The 18,029-nt window shown below is 40.1% G+C and overlaps 1 protein-coding gene across 6 annotated transcripts in view; it reads right to left on the bottom strand.

Moving 5' to 3' along the window:
• Window positions 1–18,029, bottom strand: part of MEIS2 (Meis homeobox 2) — a 174,255-nt gene that overhangs the window by 6,841 nt on the left and 149,385 nt on the right. The window lies entirely within an intron of this gene.

An 18,029-nucleotide genomic window follows, 5' to 3' on the forward strand; every position in this document is an offset into this window, starting at 1 on the left:
GACAGTTTAAAGCTGGATTTGCCAGAAGGCTTTGAACAAGCAAATGCGACCAAAAACCTGAGTTAGAAGACAATGTTTCTTTAACTTCTCTGAGTGGCTTCGAACCTGGTTAAAGTTCACAGGCTGGGAGCCTTCCCCCCCCCCCGCCTTCCATCCTAGGGATCCAGCTACCCTTGCAGCTGGCCATAAATGAGGACCAGGCTTTGCCACTCTGTGCTTTCACAAGGTATCCTTAGGTCAGCAAAGCCATCAATTAGGCTGTCTGAAGTTTTATCACCAGCGCAGCAGCAATAAGTGCTGGCCCAGAAAGACTTCTGCTCTTCTGCAACTCCTGCAGTTGGAGCCCGTAAAGGCGGGGGTCGTTTGGAGGTCAGTGCCAGCTGGGGATGACCTCTGCGGCTGAGCTGGGACACCCCGTGCAAGGCAGCTGCCCGCCCCAAACTTGGGCACCTTTCAACTTGTTAGAAACCCCCAGCCGCAGGTACATGTGGTTAATATTAGGCCCAAAATAACCTTTTTTCTTTTTCTTTTTTTTTTATCTCAAACTGGGGCGGTTGCCACAGCTTGTGAGCACTGGTAAAGGCAGTTAGTTGGCTGTGGAGCCTGGATTTAATTTTGCTGGTAATCCAAAAATAAGTGCTTACATATTTCTTATTAGCTTAATGCGCAGCGATCCACATCAGCACAAGCTAAACCAAATTAATTTCCCTAAAATAATTTTAAAACCTGCCTATTCACAGAATTTCTTTAAAAACAGGGCAATTTTCTATCACTCAGGAGCCACGCTTGTTTTTGTCTCCCCTCTTTGTTTTTGAGAACACTTTGGAGCCTTCGTGCAGGTTTTGTGTGCTATTTCACAGCTCAGGCTTTCGGCTGGTGACCCTTAAGGAGTGCTAATGAAGTTGAATACTAGTGTTTAATCCTCTTCAGAAATACTAACATGCCCATCATCCAAAACAGCCTCCAATAATTGCCATTGGGCCCGATCCAACGCTTAGCGAAGTCTTTCAGTCAGTTAACTGAAAACTAAGTTCATCTGCTCATTTAGTAAATTGCTAGCCTTTATATAGCATCAACTCAGCAAGGCCTTTTGTTGGCTTCCCTCCTTCTTCCCCTCCCTCCCACCCCCCGGTTAAATTCCTCCACTGATAATAAAAGACAGTGGCACACCTTCGATTGCATCTTCCATAATCACAGTCATGGAAATTTCATTAGACAGATGCATAAATGCTACAAGTACCACTACAGGGCTCTTTTGCATCTCTGTTTACATCCAAAAGACATTCTTTATTCTTTAGGAAAAGTATAATTCAGTTGTCAGAAATGTCATCCTGCCTCAGAATTAGTCATGACTTCAGGTATTAAAATAAAAAATCAGACACAGTTGATGTACTTGTTTATTCCCTTCTGACTGCAGCACAAGGAATGCATTTCCTACCCCAGTGTGGTGATTTTGAAGGGTGTTTCCACCCCCAAAGACAAAGGTCCCTGACAGGACCTAATTTGCTGAGCTACTTTCCAGAACATTACTGCGCTGACCAAATGGAGCCTGACCTGAACCTCCTCCATCCAATGCACCTTTTATCAGCTAAAGTTAAGGCCAATAGAGATTAACAGGAAAGCCTGATAAGACTGTTTTCTCTCCTCCTATGAGCTTCTAATGGTGTATACAGATGGCAAGGTTTTAAAGAATGCAATGAACGCTTATTTAGGCCTGTAAAAAATCACAGACAACAGAAACATCCCCCCACACGCACACACTTTCCGCCTTACTAACCCCTTTTCTTCAATCAGGCCACTCTTCAGGGAAACCAAATTGCTTTTTCGTTTTTTATTTAAATCCCAACCACTTTTATTATTTACATCTGGTGGTCCCCTTATTTATGTCCTCCACTTCCCTGCACACACACCCTGGCTCACAGGGCTGTGAGGCATTATGGGCCTTGGCTCTCAGCGGGAGAACTCGACACTGTCTTCAAACAAATAATTAAGGGGAAGGTTAAAGGTTCACCCAGAGGTCATATCTTTGGATACTCCTCAGAAAGTTTACATTAGCAAGAAATGGGTGCCCTCTGAAGTGTTCTTTCAATGGGCTCACACAACAAGGCAGAGCATTAAGAAAATTGTAAGTCCTGAAGGGTTTCAGGTGACAAATGCTTTACCTCCATGAGCATGCAGATGGGGATTCTCCACTTTGGGTTTTGAAAACCCAGTCTTGCCCAGTCTTTTTCTCCAAAAGTGCTTGGCCTGATTTTATTCCAGTGATGTGAATAAAGACAGCCTTTCACTGTGAACTCTACATAGAGGCAATTTACTAGTTGTTTTGGAAATGAGAGTTAAAGCCCTAATAGTGAGTCCCCCAGTCTTTGTTTCCCTAGAGAAAAAAAAACACCTATGAAAGTAAAACTTTTTTTATTTGTCCAGTAAAACTTGCAAAAATAGTGCTGGGTTCAATTTCTGGTTTTATTATTTTCTTTTGCACACATGGGTAACTGCTGGTGCAAATGATGTCCTCTAGATTATCAACGCTGTTGGAAGTAAAGACACACTATCATATGCTTAGAAAGACATACGAGCACAGAGACTTTAAGCATCCAGATAATTTTGAAATTCCATTTCTATGCCTGCTCTGAAAAATCTTGTCCATAAAAGGCATCAGTTATATCCATTAATGGGTATGTCTGAAAAATTACATATGAAATTATTTATATTTGCAAAATTTCAGGGGCGAAAAGGACATACCTTTCAGGTGAAGCTAAAAGTCATATCCTAGTTTCGTTAGCAGCAGCTAGATCATGTAATGCATCAGCCCAACTGGTAGACAAGGGTACAGAATGCAGTTGTCTGTAGATTATTTTATATTCTTTATACTGCCTCATAAATATGTACAGTGCATAATAGAGATGTAGAAACTACAGTCCCTGCCCTAGCCTTTACATTTTTTGAGGGCCTTTTTTTATACCTTAGGGAGCCATCTCCAGGGCCAAGTAAAGCAAAATACAGCCTTTTGCACAGCACTTCAGTTGGTGTGTTGCAGAAACACTGTGATGTTATTTTGGCACAAATGCCTTCAAAAGGCATTAAGAAACAGGTGAAAAAAGAGAACATCTATGCCACTTTTCCCAGCATTATTTGGAACCCTATAAATGAAGAACTCACAGATCTGCTCTTGACTCTTAATTGTCTGTCTTGTTCATACCCTTCACTCAGAGGCCAAAGATTGAATGGCCTGAAGAGTAAAATCTATCAAGACATGGATTTCTTTGTCATCCTTCTGTTAATAGCAATTCCTATTATTTGGATGATAGCAGCAGTTAGAGCACTCAATGAAGCTCAGTCTTTCTCCACCCCATGCTGCACAAGCACACCATTCAAGAGAACTCGGGGTCTGAACAGATTTCCAGGCAAAGCCTGGGGGATAGGAGAGATGCCTTCTCCCTGTTTGCAAAGGAGAATGGAGACAGAAGGAGATTAAGTGACAAGGCCAAAGTCATACGAGAGATCTTTGGCAGAGCCACACACCCAACATAGATTTCCTCAGTCCTCTTTCAGCACACTACAATCTGCTATCCATATGCTATCTTTCCTTTGTTTCCTCATCTTAGCAGTCAGGCACACTGGCAGGGGACTGAAGAGAGAGCTCACATTGCCACTGTTTGTGCCTTACCTGCTGTGTAGATAAAGACAGGTCATCAGCCTCCAGGGTTGTGAGGCGATACCTTCACAAACTCTACATTCATATGGCACTTGGTCCTCATTCCAGAATGATAAACGAGGTGTGTAATGCTGAGAAATACATGTTGTTGACATAGTACGTTTAATGAAAATCTCACTTCCAGCATTTTGCAAATGACAGATTACCAACCTCCCTTATTCAAATAGCCATTTGAATTGAATGAAGGGCTTTTGCATCTTGCATTTTTCTTTAATTGCTACCTAAAGCAGCCACCTATATTTCCTATAGCCAGAGCCTGTTTTTCACACACAAGTAGGTCCAGTCACTTTTGTGGGAGAATCTATGAAAGATCAAAATCTGGCTCAAAATGTGCAACAACATGGACTTAAAAAAAACCAGTAATTTCATTTTTATCTGCTTCCAGCAGAAAACCAGTAGAGCAGTAAAGGTATACTAGTGAATATGCAGTCTAGTCTGATGATTTGGTAGCCCTACTTCTAATTGGTTCCTACCATTTCTAATTAGCATAACAATATAATCTAAATATATGCATTTAATTGCATCTCTTCAAATAGAGCCTTGGTTTTCTTTGTCCAAAATAAACATGTATGCTGCATTTTACCAGAAGTCCTGCAATTCATCTTCATTATATTTTTATCATATTTTATCTTAAGTCATATCAAATGATGTTAAACTTACATTTACATAATACATTTTATTTTTACAATAAATAATATTCAGATAAAATCACAAAGAGATATTCCTACAAAGTGCAAAAGTGAATAAATAGCAAATTGAGATCTCTCAGTCTGCTTGTTCAGATCTGGCATATTTAAAATTAATTTTGCTTTTGTTTCCACTGTCTTTTTTATACACACTGTGCATGTATTTCAAAACACTGAGACCACTCCATAACTGAACCTGAGTAAGATTATTTCTTGAAATGAACTGTTGGTGGCTGTACTCATTGGCAATCAGAATTAGAAACATCTCTAGTTTTACTCTATGGCTATCATGGAAAACTCACTTTAAGTAAGTAGGGTCAAAACAGGTTGCGTTTCGGGAGGAAGAAATGCGTGAAAGCTTAGGAAACTCCAGTTCATTCCTACCTTAGGGTCTAAATCTGAACTCAAGCAGAGAGAGGTATTAAACTCCAGTCACTTGTCTATGTGTTTAATATCTTTTGTGAGATGAAACTGGTGCAAGATTGAACCGGTCCCCCACAGCAGAGTATATTACTCTCTCTGAGAAACTGAGGAACATAGAGCCACCACATACAACTCAAAGCTTTCACTATCAGTGTTCAACTTGCATTTCCTCTTAAAATATCCATCCCAGAATATGAGGTGTTAAAATACTGCACTTATTTAACAAGCCAGCCATGGGTTCTCAATTCTTTATGTGAAAAACAGAAATAAACAAATTTGTGAGACAAATTCACAATCATTTCTCTAAAAGGATTAATGAGAAGGAAAGTTTTTGCTCAATTTAGGTTTTAGCCCAAGAAGACACTTCTGCTCTTTTGCTTGAAAACTGCATAGATACTGAATGAACGTTGTCACAGGCTTAGTCATAGAAATAATATAAATAAAAGTAACAACAATAATGTAGGGGTAAAACTGTTATTTTTGTGTCATCTGAATATAAAGCCTAATTTTAATTTTTTTTAGGTACCCAGAAGAACAGCCTATCAAGGTTTTTCAAAAACTTGCCAAATCTAGATGAGAAGCTTGGCTCTTATTAAACCCAGGTAAATGGGAGCTGAGTTTGATGAATAAATGGGGTTTAAGCACCTGCTTCAATGTTTTGCTGAGTAAGGGCACAGGAATGCATTCTAAAAAAATAATTGAAATGTTTTCACCTTAGATGGGAAAATAAATCTTTGCCTAAATGATATTTCAACACTTGGACTATGAGCATGTCAGTATTTAGCTCAAGAGTATATACTACACTGATCCCTTGTTGCCCAAGAATGTCCTAATTTGGAAGGGAAAATATCCCATGAAATGTTATATCTAAGTCACAAAAAATGTTTTTATAAGTAACCTAGAAAATGACTTCTTTCCCAGGCTGAAAGAATAATTTCAGAAGTCTTGAGCAGATCAGAGCAGTGTGAAAGAATGCATTAGAAAAGACTAATTTGCAGAAACACTTTTATCGATATACAGCCCCCCTGTCTTTACAGCCCTCTTTTCTATCACCCAAGCTTTTATCTGAGCAAGTAAAATCCAGTTATCTTAGTTTATTTAACTTCTCCCTCCAATATGTATTCTAACCTGACAGAATTAGGTTTAGGTGCCCTTCTGTACATATGTGTACAAAATTAGTTGAAAAGGCCCTTGTTTATGCTTCACTGAATCTATGCCGCACCTGGTTACCAACTCTTATTTGCAGCATTCTTTATAGGAAATTTAAAAAGCTGAGTTAGTCGCCTGGAAATGAGCCATCTAAATAAGGCTTCCCTAAGTCATGAATATTGAGAGATGGAGCCACTTACATGACTGGTTTTGAGAGGAAGAGGGAGGGACAGGCAGGTTTATTCCCTAACAAAACTTCACATAGTTTTGGATAGCCTCATAAAACAAGGAGGGGGTTACAGACTTTAAATTTTTAAATTGACTTTTTTAAGCTAATTTAGACATCTCACGTCTGTCAAAGGTGTGATTCAGAGGACTTAAGTCAACAACCACGTTTGGTGAAGAGAAGGCTCCAGAAGATGACAGAGAACAACTAAGCTGGGTGCCTGAGGCAACCTGAGGCAGGCACTAACCGTCCCAAAGACCTCTGCCGCATCTTGTATGTTTATGTTGGAGCTCCTAAAAATACGTTATGCCACTCGGAGCTGCCAATTGCTGGAAATCATGGATTTGCCCATCCCATAACTGTGAGCCTGTCCTAAAACATCAGAAATTTCAACAGCACTCTTCCTGGTGTTTACTTTGCGAGTCTTTCAGTCATTGTGCCATGTTTTCAAATGGATCTTCTCAGCCACAAAATCTATAAACTGACTTGAAAAGATTCACTTAACCATTGTCTCCTGGAGCTGGGACCTCAAGTTAACATGAAGTAACTTGAGCCTTGCGATAAAATCATGAGAACTGGCAAGACGGGCACCTATTTACCGCAGAGAAAATCTGTCTCGTTAAACATGTAACTCCTGGTTACCAGATTACCTCTTGGGAGCATGGGGAAACGGTTTGGCTCTGCCGAGGAAGGACCTGCTGCCTGCCGTGGAGCACAAACCCTGGAAGCTGCCCTGCCTTTGCTCCCGGGGCAGGCCGCCTTTTCCTACAACGAAGGCAAGCGCCCAGGAGGCCTAGGCGCGGTCGGGGCTCCCTGATGCTCCCCAAGCACCTGAAAGCCCCGTGGCCACCTGGCTCTCCTGCCGGCTTGCCCCAGTGCTTCTATCGACCTTGCCACCGGCCCAGGCCCGCGAGGTCCCAGCGCCAAAGCCCAGGCCAGCCGGCGTTCAGGCCGATCCCCGGTAACGCTGGCAGAAGCACTGCTGCTCCCTGCTGCACAGCGGGGCTCACCCCGCGTTTCTGCCCCCGGTGCCCCCCCCCGGGGAGGCCTCCCGCTGTGCGGCTGGGCGCCATGAGGTGGGGCCAGAGCGCCGCTGCCGCGCCGGGACCGGGGCCGCTGCCCTGGGCCAGGGCCTCCGCCTGCCCGGCAGCCGGCGGGCCTGCGCCCGCGGGACCGTGGGGATGGCGCTGTGCGGCCCGGGGCAGCAAGCACGGCGGGGCACCCGAGCGCGGGTGGGCGGTACGCATGGCTGTTACCAGGACGGTGGTGAGGCCTTCCCTCCGCACACCCGCCCGCGCCCGCGGGTGGGCACGGGTCTCCTCACGGGCTCTCAGGAAACCCCCGCTTGAGTGAAGAATATCACCCCTCGTCCCCCCTGGGTGTCTGGCGCCTTGCAGTGCTCCCGATAGCACCTGAAGCCACACAACACACACCGGAGGTGGCTGTTGCTCTTTCCCGAGTGCCATCAGGTTATTCACATATGGTTATTTATCATGCACCGTAAAAATGGTACTTTTAAAGATACTTGAAAGGAAGGGAGGAGACAAACAGACATACTTCCTTAGTTATTCATATCTTACAGATAAAATGCAAAGTCAATAGACATAAGCTGTAGTATAAAACCTCATCCTGTAGTTGATTTATTGCAGATGGGAATCAACTAGAAACTGAATCACTTTGAAATTTTTACTACTGACATTAAAATTCCAGGTTTGTATACATATGTCTTGTGGAGATGCTAAATACAATTTTAGCTAATTTGGCATGTGCTTTGATTTGCTAGCACTTAGACATCCACGCTAAAGGTAGATAACAGATCTATTAAATCTTAAGTAACTCATGCATTTAAAGATGTGTTAATTTATCATCTTAAACTCACAGGGAAGGGTTTTCAAAACTAATGAGGGGCCCGCAGTCTTGAAAACACAAGCAGCTTATCTAGGTTCTGACGCAGGAGTTGAGGGGCCTAGTTTAGGCAACTTGTACAAAGTGTAGGTTTTGAAGAATATCACGTCAAAGTATTTTACACATCTGTCTAACTGTTTCAAATTAATTTTTTTAGCCAATTCTAAACTGACCTGAAAAAAAAGAGTTGTCAACAAATTTAAAATCTGTTTAACTTCCCTGATCAACTTAGATTAAGGCACTAATTCTCCTTCTTAGTTTTCAGTGGAAACTACCTAAGTAGCAACTTGCCAAAAATGCATAAAGGTGTTTAGCAATTATGTACTGGGTATGTTTAAAGAGATCAAGGTGCACTCAGATGTCCTGTGCTATGGATATCTCTGATTAGCTTGTCATCTGCTCTGAAGAAGATGTAGCCCAACTCTCCTATACTATGTAACAGGCCAGCTGTTAGCTGTCTGTCAAGCACCTAAAGTGGACAAGTAGTCCAGGAGCAAAAATGTCACTCCTTTGATCTGGCAAGGAGCAGCTGCTGATTTATAGAGTAGGACTTTGTTCTTCCGTTCTATTTTACTTTCTTTCCTAAGGCAGAACCACAAAATCCAGCAGAAAAAAAAAAAAAAAAAAAAAAAGTGCCATTCTATGCAACATCAACAAGCTCTGACAACTGCAGCAGGGTTTTTCTTGGCCCTAACAAAGCTCTCAGGCATCTCCTTTGACGCTCACCTTTCTTTTTTTTTTTTTTTTTCTTCTTCTTTTTGCAATGCGGTAGTTATTGTTTAATTCAGCTTCTGTAAATGGAATGGACTGTGGCCAGCAAGCCTGGGGCATAAACACACCTGTATGAAAGAAGCCTTATTGTAGCAACCATCTACAACCAACCTGCACATGCACTACCAGTTTGTGAATTCAGAAGGAATGTTCCATTTTCCCTGACAGTAAATTTTGCCTTAAGATAACAGTTTTGTTGTACCCACTGTCCCGTCTTGACCGTGAAGCTTGTGCACTTTTTCATTATTATTAAAATCTGAAGGAAAAAAAGTATTTTTCTACCTGTCAACCAGCAGACCTCAGGAAATTGGATCCAAAGAGCCTACTTTAAGAAAAACACAGCCAAAATATATTTATAGAAATACACTGCTGAAAGTTTGAAAACTACTGATTCTAAAGATGTCTGTTCTGTTTCAGAGACAGCAATGCAGCTGCAGCCATCTCCAGCTTATACTGGTACAGATTCTTCTCAAAAAAAGCTTTCTGAAAACAGGCACTCAGAAAGACATAGCATTTGATGCAACTAACCAGACTGCAGCACTGCCAGTCCAGAGACAATGCTCTGTTCAGTTGTTTTTGTAGAAGGTGCAGAGCACATTCAGTGGGTGATCGGTCACTACTCTGGCTTTTAAACTCTTACCCCTTGGAATAGCAAGGGAGTTTTCCTTTATTTCCTTTCTGATCTGTTTTCCAGTTTACTAGCTAAAAAAACAAATCTGCAGGCTACATGAAAAGGCTGCAGTATAACGCTGCTGAGCAGGAGAGGACTGCCTTGTGTGTTTATGGATGGGGAAGGGAACCACACAGCAAGCTGTGTTTTTGACCCTGGTATGTTTCTATGCACATGCTGTGTTCACACTTCTTTATGCTGTAACTTTAAAAACAGACAAATAGGATTACAAAAACAAAGATGGGAAGAGGTGAAGATGGTGGGGGAGACATCATGACTGCAAGATCTTTTGCATATATGTTAGCTTGTGGAAATAAATAAGAACTATTACAGCCAGGGCCCTAAGGGAGGTAGGAAAATGATGATGTACAGGATAGTATAAAATGATATATTAAAAACTGTGCTGTCAGTGGAACAATAGAATATTAAGCAAAAGTCCATAATAATTGGCAGATATTTAGCTGTAGACATCTTTCTCTGGTTGGTGGGTATTAAAGCATACGTGAGAGGAAAGAGAACTAGTTAGGCAATTAGAAGTAATGGGCATAAATAATACACTATGTATAAATACATCCTCCCCTCTCCCATGTTATAGCTCTTATCCAGATACACCTAATCACCTCTCAGTAAGTCATACCTACATGCCGGTGTCCCTTGTGTTTAGCTCTTTGCACTGTCTGGTTACTGGAGATTCTGCTTATGTAAATCTTCTTTCTCTCTGTAAATGCAGAATTGTGTTCATTTTTTCCCTTTACTTATTCCAACACCAGTAGCAAGACTTTATCAAATCAGACGGTCTAATGGCTTAGTAGCTAAAGATGTGTCAACACCACAGACACCATGAGACTGCAGCCTGCCATGTTATGGAATACGTGCTCCACAGTGACTGAAGGTATTAAGAGCATAAATGTTATATAGATTTTCCCTATGTCATACTAGTGAACTTTTTAATCTGTCTCATCCCATTTTGCCTTCTCTATATCTCACAGGAATGAGGGGAGAATGTTCTAGAAACATTTTTCTGAGTTTGTTAGTGTACATATGTGCTTCATGTGTCGTTGCGTCTTAGTTACTGTAAGCCAAACTGCTTTGGAATCATGGAATGATAAAATTAAAACACCTCTCTGGGACCATTTCCTCAGCCAATCACTCCATATCCCAGGATCCCATACTGTCTGTCCAGTGCTTCATCTCCCCCAGGCTACTGTATTGTTGGTTCTGCAGAAGAAATTGCAAAGTACAGGTGGCAAGTCACCAATAAAGCTTGCTGGTGCTCTGCTAGCGTCTAGATGGCCAGATATGCTATGACTATGTATGTGAATGTTACACCATATCCATTCTCTCTTTTCTCTCTGCTGTTTCTATTCTTTTGAATAAGCTAAAGACAGAAACCAGGAAGGCTTGCGCTTTCTGAAGCACATGAAAGGTTGGATTTCCCTGATTTCAGTGCTCAGCTGGCTTTTGGGCAGAGCAGAGCATTGGAAGAGCCTCTGCTCAAGTGCACCACATTTCAGTTGTTGGCTGCCTCAGCTAAAGAGAGGACTATTCATGTATTTTTCTTTCCTCTGTTAAAGGTCAGGTAGCTGGAGAAGTCTCTCATAATGTAGTCACTGCCACTTAAATATCTCATGTGAAAATAAAATCATACCCAAAAAGAAGCTTGAAACTGAGCATGTATTTCTTCAATGAAAACTAGCCAGTTCTGTAATGTGTTCTGCTATCCCATATTTTGCATACAATTGAGATATCTGTTGTGAAATGAAACCCAATCTATATAACTTATCTAATATTTATTTTTCTTTATGAGAGAAGTTTGGAAACTCTGTGTGTGATCTTACATAATTTTAATAGCTGGTTGCTGATGGATTTCAGTATTAACTCTGACTGTTCTGACTGGTAAGGTGCTGAGGTTTAATTTTCAGGAGAATTTCACTAATTGTTCCTGCACTGCGTAGGGGTGAAGGTGTCTAAGAATATGTGTATAAACCTGCATTTAAGCCCACAAAACTGGTAATTGCAGGGCCATACCCACAAGTGTTGATCACTTCAGCCAGGTCTAGTAAAGTGCTCAGATGTATAGGAAAATTTTCAAAATAAGCAAGTCCTATTATCAAAACCGTCATAGGACCTTTAAAGCCAATCTTAATGTTCAGTGAAATTACGAGGTAGATGGTGACGCTAGCAAGTGGATGTTGACAACAGTGCCTAAATTGTAGGTGATCTGCTCCTAAGAAAATTCCTGTCTCTAATCAGATGTTCCAGGAATCACCAGAAGGTGGACTTAGATACCTAACTACATTTTTTGGTTAAAAAAAAAAACCCAAAAAAACAAAAGCCCTCACTTAACACTGAAAGTACCTAAATTCTTTAGGCGTGTAAATGTCTACTTTTTAGCGCCCTATCCCATCAGCATTTTTGCTGCTGTGTATATGCTTATCCTAACAGTGAGTTACTTATGCCATTACCATGCTCTGTCTCTGAGTTAGACACTTATGTCCAGTCAGGATTATTATGGATCCTTTTAGTGAGACAGACATCTCAGAACGCATCTGTTCTTTCTTATAGCAACACAGATAAAGATCTCTTTCCTTTACAGCTGACACTGTAATTATTTGACTGTTTAGCTGGAAAGAAGGAGATCAAGTTTTGCCTCCTTATCCTGCTTGATTTGGAACAAAGACTTGAGCATAGGTCCATCACATCCTAAAAGAATATCTGAATCACCCACGTATTCAGTACAGCGAACAAAGCCCTTTCAGTTCTCATTCTGAAGGTGCTCCACCTGAAGTAAGTAATTATACAGTCATAATTAGCTAGCATTTAACTCTCACATATCTGAAGTTGGAGCCTTAACCAAGCAACTGTACAGTCAAGCCGTTGTTCTTATTTAATTTTGTTCTACTGACTAGTCATTACATATACAACAGAACTGGCAGTAGGGAGAACAAGAAAGGCATGATAGTGAAGAAGAGTAAAGATGGAGCATTATGTTCAATAGCCCATTGATTGGGAAACTCAACTCACTTGGAACAGTTAAGACATTGATTTAAATCAAGACTAAGAGAAGACCTGCAAACATATATCCTATTTAACAAGTGAATTTTCTAGCCAATGAGCCATTGAGTATAGCACTCCTTCTACCCCATTCACCTCTTTTGTGTAAAGCTTGGTATGGCTGATGTATGACAAGATTTGGCTGGATTTGGCCTCTGCGGAGGCTGATTTTGTGTTGAAACTTGTGTGTCACTCTGGAACACATTATTGTCTATTTATCACCATACATGTATTGTAAATATAAGAAATATGTAAATACATGAACCGTATTTGTGTTCCTGCTCCTCTGTCCTGGAGGCCCTTTCTATCTAACATAACCATGGGCATGGCAGTACCTCACTTTCCAGTACTGCTAAGCTTACAATTCCAAGTTTCTTAGTTATACCCAATTCTGAGCAGTTTCGTGCATGTTCACCAAAAGAAACAAGTGCATGTGGACCAAAAGTTTGTAGGTGTCTTGGGACTGGGCAGCAGCTAGATAACAATGCTGGAAAATTCAGTAATAGCTAAAGATTAGCTTTACAGGGTTTGTGCTTGACACTCATATGCAACTCAAATGATGTACATATCTGAGAGATACATATATATTAATGAGGACATATTTTGTAAAATGTGATACAGAGATCTTCCATTGAGGCTTAGCTCATTTATAAGACAATATTATAATAATACTTTCATAACTAGTTTAAGCAAAGTTTTAGAATAGCTTTAGCCAACCTTTGAAAGAAACACAAAAGTTAAGGTAAATATAAATATTATGTAAAATAAAGAAAGTCTGTGAAAAGAGAAAAAAATGTCCCAAATTCACAGACAGCATCTTCAAGCAAAGCAGTTCAGCATTGTGCTTGTGTAAGAATTTAAAAATAAATGTATTAAGAAATTATCTATAAATAGAATAAACCCAAATTTTTAATTACAATTCAGAGTCCAAACTGAAGAAAACATAGATAATCAGTAGTTAGAGGAGTGAAAGGCACTCTTTGTTTTTCTCACTGTGAATTATTAAAATATCAATGACATGTACATTCCTAGGAACAACACAACACACATTTTTAGTTTTATAGTGACAATATGGTAATATTTAATTATTTTAGAAATCAAATATGCCTTTATACATGTAAACTTATAAACTGTCATCCATGTAAAACAGAGTAATAAAAGCAACAAATGCAGACACCCATTCAGATTAATTAATAGAGTTAGTTTCCTTTTGTCCTGGTTTGAGCAGCAGCAGTCAGTTTTCTCCTTCTTAGGAGCTAGTACAGTGCTGTGTTTTGATCTTTTGGCCTGGGAACAGTGCTGATAACGCCAATGTTTTCAGTTGCTGCTCGAATGTTTGGTCTGGCCAAGGACTTTGTGAGCCTCCTGCTCTGCCAGGGAGGAGGGGAGGCCGGGAGGAAGCAGAGACAGGACACCTGACCCAAACTAGCCAAAGAGGTATTCCATACCACAGCACATCATGCCCAGGATGTAATGGGGAGTTACCCGGAAGGGCTGGGACTGCAGGGTTTGGAGGAGGTATCGGTCGGTGCTCGGCTGGGGGGAGTGGGGCGAGTTATTGGTCAACTGGTGTTGAGGTGTTGTATTCATTCCTCTTGTTATTTCCTTTATCATTATTATCATTGGTGGTAGCAGTAGTGATTTGTGTTATACCTTAGTTACTAAACTGTTCTTATCTCAGCCCGTGGGATTTGCATTCTTTTTGATTCTCCTCTCCGTCCCTCCAGGAGCAGAGGGAGGGCAAGAAGGGGGGGAGTGAGTGGACGAGGTTTGTGGTTGGGTTTAAACCACGACACCTTTCCTTGGTTCTTCCTCAGTTTTTATATTCAGTCTTTCCAATGTGACTATATTATCATCCACATTTTTTTTTTGCATTATTGTAATCATAAAAAATGTAAAGTATATCTTTATAAGCAACATGAGGCTTAGCAGACCCTAGTCATGTCACATCTGCTTTAATCTTAGTAAATTCTAGCCTAAGACAGCATAGCCTGTGGTGTCTCACCTGAGTTTTCAGACACATTTCAGGAAATTCATTAGCTCTCTAAGTCAGTGAAATAAATACAAACAAATGTAGTGGTCAGTAACCAAAGAAAAATTTAGCCCTCTAAATGGGTTTTGACAGAAGCCTGAGTTGAAAAACCCAGCAGTACTTGATGAATGTCCTTTAACCACCAATCAGTTCTACTGAGATGAGTTGTCTGATTAGTTGGCTAATTTTTGATGCCTGATACATGTATTCACAATCAAGAAAAAAAAAAAAAAAAGGGAAATCATGTATCTAGAGGACCATTCTTCCTTTGGTCCAAGAAACTAGGGTCTCCAAAACAACAAATATGAGAATATCATAATGTCAAATTCCACATCCTAATTTGAAACAAAAATCTCACAGTTCCAAATACCTCATTGCTAGGACAAATTAGATACAAAGATGTGCAGCTAAGACAGCTGACTACATTTCATTTTCAGGTGTAAATACAGGTAAAAAATTGGTAAGTGAAAATTTTTGTGGACATGTTTCTCATCTAGACTGAAAAAAACCTCATTTTGTCCTGCCAAATTTATCCCAAGTGCTACCTAGATCATGCTCTGGTTTTCCAATATAACACGGTTCTATAATAACTGCTTAAGCATGCCATACAGTATTAATCTTCCTCATGAACTCAGTCCCAAATCAGTTTCCATGGAGAGAAATTAAGAGGTATGTACAGGCAAAGGAGAAAATATATGGCTAGCCAATGATACAGAAAGGCTCTTTAGGTACAGAAGAGCTCTTTAGATACAGAAGGGCTCTTTAGATGGCAGGTATGGCAAAGAGGAAGGATTTTTCAACTGAGATCGCAGATCTGAGGGGAGGGCAGCATTAGACAGTAGAGAGGAGAATATATAGATATATAAAATAGAGACATTTATGATGAAGTAGGTTTTGACATTGTTTTAAAAAAAGGCAATTTTGAAATTGATCCAGAAAAGAATGGTGGAAGGCTGCTGAAGTGCCCAAAGTAGGAAATGACTTTGATGTGCGTGTGAGAAGGAAGTGTCAGCATTTGACATGTGGAGGGGCAGAGGAAGGATTGGGAATAAGAGTTTTGAGAGAAGGGGGCTACAATAGTCAAGGTGAGAAGAGATGAAGACAGAAGCAAAAGAGATGTCTTGTTGAGGTGGAGATAGGAAGAGAGGTAGGCACTGGAGGTGTGAGAGAAAGAGCAACACTAGGATATTTGTGTGGATTTTGGGCAGTGGGAATAAATGTGTGAGTAGTCCTAGATGGGTACAGAGAAGTAAGACTTATATTTAAGAATGTCTGAGAGAGTAATGTTGCTCTAGGTTCACTGTCAATTTTTTTTTGCCAGGTTGTAAACCTATCTATATAAAATGATACCATCTAAAACATGAACTTATTTTAAACAATGCTCTGCTTATTGTAATAGTTTGTTAGCTAAACAATCTCTGCAGTAGCTGCAGCTGTGACTTATTCCATCTCATCAGTAATTTTAACTCTTCTATAGTCATTAGTGTGAAGCTTTTCACAGTATTTTAAAATTATAACTATGCTTTCCTCCCAGTTCTTGTGTTCCATTTTGTTTGCATGGACTATACATCCTTTAATGTCTAAATAATTTGCCCTGAGAATCATAACAACGTAGCTGTACTTTAAAACAGAAGAAGTGAATATGGTTTTGATAAAGCTCTGCAATGTTTATTAAAACAAACAAACAAACAAAAAAACCCCAATAAAACAATATAGCTTTAAACAGTTTGTGATTATCTATAATCAGTATCTTTCTCCATAATACAGTCCAGAAATAAAAGTTGTGAAATAGTGTGCATCTGTGTGAAAGGGTGGCCACTACATCTCATGAGCTGTTTAATCCTCACTGTTTGCTGTGTATGGAGCATGGAGTAGGCTTTTACTTATGACTGCTTTAAACAGTGCCTGCTTGCCCTATGACTTTCCAAAGGACCCCAGGATGCACAGTTAAAAGCTTGATTTCTCTAAGCAACAGTCATTCAGACTGACAGCACCCATTCATTTACTGGAGACTAAACAACAAATATAAAAAAAGACAAAAAAGACTCAACTGTTGGACTTACTGACTCCTTAAAGAGCAGCTACACTATCATTACCCCCAAGTGCATACAACTTGGGTTTGATGTTGGCCTACTCAAAACTACTGTTTGCTATGAAGGGGTGGCAAAGCAATTTATAAAACAATGGGGTAAAAGTAAGAGAAGCCCAATTACAAGCTTTTTCTTTCTTTTAAATGAGAGTGAACAGAGTAGGACTCTTACAGTTTGACCCACTTATTATCTTTGTGCATTTGTATTTATTAACAACTATTAACTGATTAGATTGCCCTTAGAAGTAATCGTGCATTGTTAGATAATTGTATCATTGTGGCTTCTTACTGGGGAAAGGTATCACATCCAAACACTTAAGATAGATAAAACCAGATGGATGTAACTGTCCATCCATCTCTCCACTCAAGTAGCCTTTGGGTATTTATAGAGAATTTAAAGCAGTGGTGCATGTCATAAACAAAAGGGCATTTTTTAAAGAAGGAAAATACACTTAATTAAATAGATGTAAAAATTATTTTGCTGTCAACATCCACAGTATCGATGATACAGTCATGTTGTGTAACCATTCCTATGGAATACTAGTTCTCGGAACGGTAATGAGTTGCTATTAGAGAAAGCAGGGATGTATTATTAGTATCCCCACAGAATTATCTTTTAAATTATTTATACACACAACACTTTCACATAATGGCAGTTTTAATCTCAAGCAAACAAAGCAAACCACACAATAAAGAGAGGGGAAGAGAATTGTACCAAACCCCTTTCTGAATGCATGTAGTTAGAAAGGCCAGTCAAACAAACTAATCAGATTTTGTTTCCTACTCAAATCCTCATGAGGTTTGCAATAGACATCATCAAAGCTTTCTGGGGTTGTGTCACCTTGATAAAAGATTGAATGACACTGTCTCTGTTTAATGTCTTACATCTAAAATGTAAAGGAATGGAACTTTATTTGTCTGGTGCAAGTTTACTTATTGTCTTTGAAATTCCACAGCAGACCCTCCACAAAAAGCTTAGCTATCACAAGGGTGCAAATAACACCAGTCTTGTGTTACTCTTATGTTCATCCCCTAGGCTATGGTGCTGGGTGTGCACAGGAGTTGGGAGGGCAGTGGGGAGGATTGTTGTCTTTATACATTGTGCATTGCTGATTCTGCTTTCCGCACTTGCTTTACTAATACACAGGGTAATGATTAACACTTTAGGAGTCAACACTTTTCAGAAAAATTGAGATGGAGTGCCCTTTTTTTAAGAAAAAGACAACTTCAGCCAAACTCAAGTCTGCTCAGTGCAGAGAGGATTTGGATGAAATTGAAAAGAGCTAAGACTGAAGGCTCTAATGATCTC

Source organism: Lathamus discolor, chromosome 6 (assembly GCF_037157495.1).
Source record: "Lathamus discolor isolate bLatDis1 chromosome 6, bLatDis1.hap1, whole genome shotgun sequence".
Taxonomy (NCBI): domain Eukaryota; kingdom Metazoa; phylum Chordata; class Aves; order Psittaciformes; family Psittacidae; genus Lathamus; species Lathamus discolor.